The sequence below is a fragment of the Rhinolophus ferrumequinum genome, chromosome X (genome assembly GCF_004115265.2).
Source record: "Rhinolophus ferrumequinum isolate MPI-CBG mRhiFer1 chromosome X, mRhiFer1_v1.p, whole genome shotgun sequence".
Taxonomy (NCBI): Eukaryota; Metazoa; Chordata; class Mammalia; order Chiroptera; family Rhinolophidae; genus Rhinolophus; species Rhinolophus ferrumequinum.
In genome coordinates this window covers 98,548,919-98,554,918 of record NC_046284.1, presented here as the reverse complement: position 1 = coordinate 98,554,918, position 6,000 = coordinate 98,548,919, and positions in this window count along the sequence as shown.

Sequence of the window (6,000 nt, the reverse complement as noted above, 5' to 3'; positions counted from 1 at the left end):
CCTTTCTTGACTAGGAATAGAAAACAAAATATTCCTAGATGTTAAGAAGAATGTAAACTCCTAGAAAGCAATGGTTTTGTAATTTTCACTACAATATTCGTAGCACCCAGAATACTGCCTTGCCCAGAGTAGGTACTCTATAAATATTTGTTGAGATATTTGAGAAAGGTGTGATGTAAGAGATTATAAGCTAAATATTAAAAATAGAAAATTAAATCCATGGAAAAATGGGAATAATTCATGGAATAGGAACGAACTTCAAAAACGCACATGCGAGAAATATGAGTCAATGTTACATCCATATCAAGTGGAGATGATGCTATACAAAGAACAACTAAAAGATAAAGATAATGGAAATTATTACATGATTTCAGATTTCAAACGCAATGTCAAAAGGAACATATCCATTGCAAACAGCCACTAGTAATGCAATAGATAAATAGTATATGTTACACCTGTAATATGGAACTCTATGCCACAGTTAAAAAAAGAATACTCTATTTATATATACTGAGAAACAGCAATCTTCATTTAGATCTTATTCATTGAAAAAGTAAGTTACAGAACAGTACACTGAAAAAAAAATTCCCATGGATGAAGAAGTTTGGGATGGGTATATATCATAGTGGTTACAGTCATTAATTTTGCTAGTGCAAGGGAAAAGTGGTGCAACCGTACGTGAACTTCATTTCTTTAGCATGCATTCTGCTTTAATTCAAGCTAGTTTTGTTTATCCTGATAGAACTATAACTCATTTGCATTCTTTCCTCAAATCCTCCTACCTGTGCTTATACTGTATATCCTTTCCTTTTAATCAAGCCCTTAGGACACTAGGTTCTGGTCAACACCAAATTCACTAAGAATAAAGCTTCAGGTCTATCAACCATGACTAGGTTGATACTAAACCTCATACAATGAGTAAGGGTTTAATTCAACAAAGCTAACACTTTGGCCTCAGTTATGTTTTAGTTCTGGACTCAGGAAAGCAGAATGGGCCCACAGATAGCATCCCTTGGAAGAAACCAGACCAAACAATGCCATGATTGACACTAGGACCTGAAGCCACTATCAATTGCTCCCTGCCTTAACCTTGACCAATCAGTTGAGCCTCCAGCCCCAGCTTCCGTAGCAACCATGATTAATGGTTTTTCCCTCATATAATGTAGCCACTAGAGGCCATCCAGGAGCCAGGTTTTTGAGAGCACAGGCCCACCTGTTTCTTCAGACTTGGTGCCAACTCCTTAAATAAACTTTTACTTTCTTTGCTGCAAACTCCTGCTCTCGTTTTCTTTTGGCTTGGAAGCGCGCAGGCAAGCGGACCCCTTTGAGTCTGCAGTAACCATGGAAGAAATAGAACTAGAATTGAAAACGAAAGTAATCTTAGGAAAGACTAATTTATTTGTGTTTGGTTTTTTAATGACCAGAATGTACTCGTTCATCATTCCTTGTTTAAACCCAAAGTTTTAACACAAACTTGTTTAAACACAATGTTTTAAAATTTCACGTACAAGTCAATGATTAATAATTTGAAAACATTTTCAAAGTGTTTCTTCTGGGAAAAATATGGAAAATGGAGTAACTCACTGAAGTGACTGAAACCACAACCTTAAATACCATCTTCAGCTAAAGACAAAAGATACTGGGGGTTGGGGAAGTCAGTTACAGGAGGTTGCCAGGAAAAGCACTGTAAACGAGGGTAAAGTTGTTATGCAGATTTAAGTTGCTTTCTGCATTGATAAGAATTTCTAGAAATAAAGTCATATCCCTCTTCTTGGTACATACAGGGAGATACCCTTCCAAATGGAGATTTCCCTTACAAATGTAAATGTCTTTTGTAAAGGGTAACTGCTACTTGGTATTCAGAACTTATCACCTAGCTGCTGTTTCTTAAAATTAACCGGCCAAAAATAATCCTTATGTCAGAGACATATTTTGGGGAGACAAATTCTGTTCCCCTATAATATGCCACTGATTCCTTTGGCCTTCCTTCCAGTATTTCCTCTTCTCTCATTGCTGATGCTTTGGAATCCGCCAAGCTCAAGGTGACTCATGCAAGGTGCTACTTAATGACAGCTCATCAATGGTTCTTTTCAAGCCTGCCAGAGAGCTTTCAGGACTGAAATGAGAGCCAAGAGTTATGGGAAGTGCTGGCAGTGATTGCAGTCTTTACATCCAAGCACTTCCTAAAAGATGTAATAGGCCCAGATACGTGGAAGGAAGCAGACACAAGAGAAAGAATTCCTAGTCAGAGCAAGGTTGGAGGGGAAGGATAAAAACTACCTTTGAAAGACTTTTACTATATATTTAAGACATAAATACTATTGACTAAGCCAAGAAGGAAGGAGAAAATGATGCATCTTGGGCTTATGTGGCAGTGTTTTGAAAGTAGGCCTTCTCCTAAACAATCCCTGTCCACGCAAAACCAGATAAAAAAGGATGTTGACAGGACTATGTAATATCATCCACACTATGACCCTGAGAAAGAAATGTAAGAGGGTGTTAGAAATGTGATTGCATTTCTTCTGCAAATATAGTTTAATATTTGAGAGGGATATATAATTCAAAAATGTATAAAAGAGGATCTGCCAACTCCTGGAATTTTAAGTGGGAAAGGACAGATTCTACGTAGGTCACAGTTTTCTCTACTCAGGGAATTCCTCCCCACCTCCAACCCTGTCTCCCTTCTCTTGACCACAATCACATTCTCTAGTTTCAATGTCCATTACGTTAGTGACTCATTTCTCATCTTAACTACCATATCTTATTAGCAATATCCCCGTTCTACCTTCATTTCTCCTGTTTCTAATGTTATCCAATATAAAAATGTGTCTTAAATATATGCTAGTCAAACACTTTTAATGGATTGCATTTCTTTAGGTATATGATATATACATTATGAGCTCTACATACATTTAAGAAACATCAATAAAAACAAGTAAGATGATGATTTTCCAACCCACTTATTCCAGTTGAAGGTCTCAGTGGCCAGAGTCTATCCTGGCAGCTCAGGGGGCCAGGCAGGAACCCACCCTGCACAGGAGGCCCTTCCATGGCAGGGAGCATCACACACCCACACTCATTCAGACTGGGACACTTTAGACACGCCACACCTTACATGCACATCTTTGGAAAGAAACCAGAATATCCGGAGAAAACCCATACTGACATAGGGAGGATGGGCAAACTCCACACAGATAGTGACCCACGTCAGGAATCAATATTTTTTTCTCATCAACATTATAACAAAACATTGTTTAATGAAACGACGTAATTTGAGGACCTGCTGCATATATATATATATATATATATATATATATATGTATATATATATATATCCCAGCTATATATATATATATAACTTCTTAGCCACAATTCAAGCTTCTTCTTGATATAAATGAATCTACCTTTTCAGCTTTAACTTGCAGTAGTTCATTAAATAATCATATGTTCTAAAGAAATAGAGGATGTATTGTCAAACTTATTTTGCATTTCCTTTTATTAATCTATACCTTTTTCATTCTGTATCCCCACCTGCTATACTCTCTTCTTTTTCTATGCATTCAAATCACACATGCACACACACACACACACACACACACACACACGTTTATACCCTTCCCTGATCATCCAAGATAGAATTAGTCCCTTCTTCAACAAATTGCAATGACATTTGCTTAGAATTCATTTGATTCTATACATCTCATTGAATTACAGTTATTTTTGAAATCATAAAATCATAGAATATTCTAGATAGAATAAACTTAGGAAATTTGTGTCTCCCTATATCTATAGCTTGCGTCAGGGCCCAGGGCAAGTCACCCCCAAATCTTTCACAAGAGCATGTTGATTGTTTTGAATTAAAGTTACTTAAGAAACTGGCAGTGTAAGAACCCTATGACCTCTCTCTCTTTCTCACTTCCCCCTAAAAGCAGGAGATAAATCTCCCATGGGAAAGGTGCTCTCCCTGCACTAGAGGATAACAAGAGAGGCATCCTTATCATCAGAGGTAGGTAATTCAGGGCTGAGAAGAATTTATAAACAAACCTTGTTATTTTTTCTTTTTTACTTATTTACTATCCAAGCCCAAACTCTGATTAGATTCCTCACTAATGAGCACCCAAACCTAAGTTTCTTTGTCCTGTCAAATCCTCACAAATTTATTGTTTCTTTGTCTAAAAAGCAAACAGCTCCCTGCTTCTATCATTTCTCTGAGCATCATTTACAATCTCCTGTGTGCACATATTAAATTGGTTTTTCTCTGGTTAATCTTTCTTATGTCAATTTTATCATTAGTCCAGCCATAAGAACTCAAGACAGGTATGGAGGAAATTTATCCCACCCTAACACTTGCTTGACAAAAAGAATCACTTGGAAAGGTGCTCATTGAAATACAGATTCCTGGATGCTGCCCCAAATCTGTGTAATCAGAATCTTCAGAGTCTGAGCATCTGTACTTTTAACAATGATCCGGATGAGTTCATAACCACCCAAATGTGGGAAATATTGGTCCACTCTATTCCCCTCATTACATAGTGAGGGAACTGTAATCCTCTGCCTAAAGATAAGCAGAGGATTACAGTTAGAGAGTTAGATCTCTAACTGCCCCAGAGATCATATGGGTAGTTAGAAGCTGGACCAAAACCAGTACTAAGGTAATATGCTCTTTCCAAGGCATACTTATCCCATGCAGGATCATGAGCTTTAGAGAGAAGAAGTGGGTCTTTGGCTCCCCCCACCCCTGCCCGGCCACTGTGGTAGTTTGCATAATAAATTGCACATAACCACATTTAAAAAAAGTGTGGTGAACTAATTTTAGGGATGTAAACTTCAGACTCTATGTCAATATCTTCCAAATAGGTTAATAAAAATCATGTTCCTGACACTAGTTTTATAACTGAAAACACCAAATTTAAAAAGAAACAGAGAGAACTGAATAAATGTGTACTTTATTTTGAATAAATACTTGCACTTTATTCCTGAAAATTCCTTCCCAGTACTCTCCTGCCACTTGTCAGGGACCATAAAATATTTTAATTTCAACTTGATGACTGGGAAATGCATAAAGTGAATTTCCTCAGTAGCAGAGTCTGTGGACCCGATGAGGAGATATAGCACAGGCTGATAAAATAAACAAAAAAAAACACACCTAGTCCCTCTATAAACACAGGAGGGAGCTATGAGATTTGAAAAGATAAAGCAAACAGAAGGGGGAGGGGGCGGTGGAAACATTGTGTCTGTCAAGGCATACTGTTGTGGGAAATAATGAGCACTCTTCTAATTTTCCAACTGGTGATATAGGATTATTTCATTCACAATTAAGCCTCTAGGTTTTTGTAGTGTTTTGTTATTTTGTTATTTTTTAAAAGCCCAATTGTACCTTCTTGGCATCAGCATTTTTCCATCTTTGCTATGTCCCTGCACTTGTTTCGATCTGGCAAGCTTAATGTCATTTGATAGGATGAAAGCAGACTATTTTCTGAGAGCTGAGTGCTTCAAGGGCACTCATCCATTTTATGAGGAATTTCTATCTCTTTCTAGTACTTCTATCTTTTTTGCGCTAGATAATAGAATAAAAATGAATACATTATAAGGTCTGAAATCCCGTCAGAAGAAAAAAAAATAACTCTTCATACTATCTAGCATCCTAAGATGTAGACAGAAAGCTATGTTAAATATAAGATGACATTTTACCTAAAAATAAAAATAACTACCATTTAAAAAGAACTTACCATGTACTAGACACAATAATAAGGATATACATACATACATACATGCTCTAAATATTTTATTCAGTGCCCACAATATTTAACATTATTTTATTTAAGTCACAAAATTTCCATCAGAGAGGTGCTTTTATTTCAGTTTTACAGATTAGGAAACTGAAACATAGAAACTTAAATTAAATTTGTCAAAATGAAATGTCAATAAATAGATAACCCTTGGTTCAAATCTTGATCCCCCTGACTCCTATTCTTAAGCAAGAACCTTTAATTACTCAAA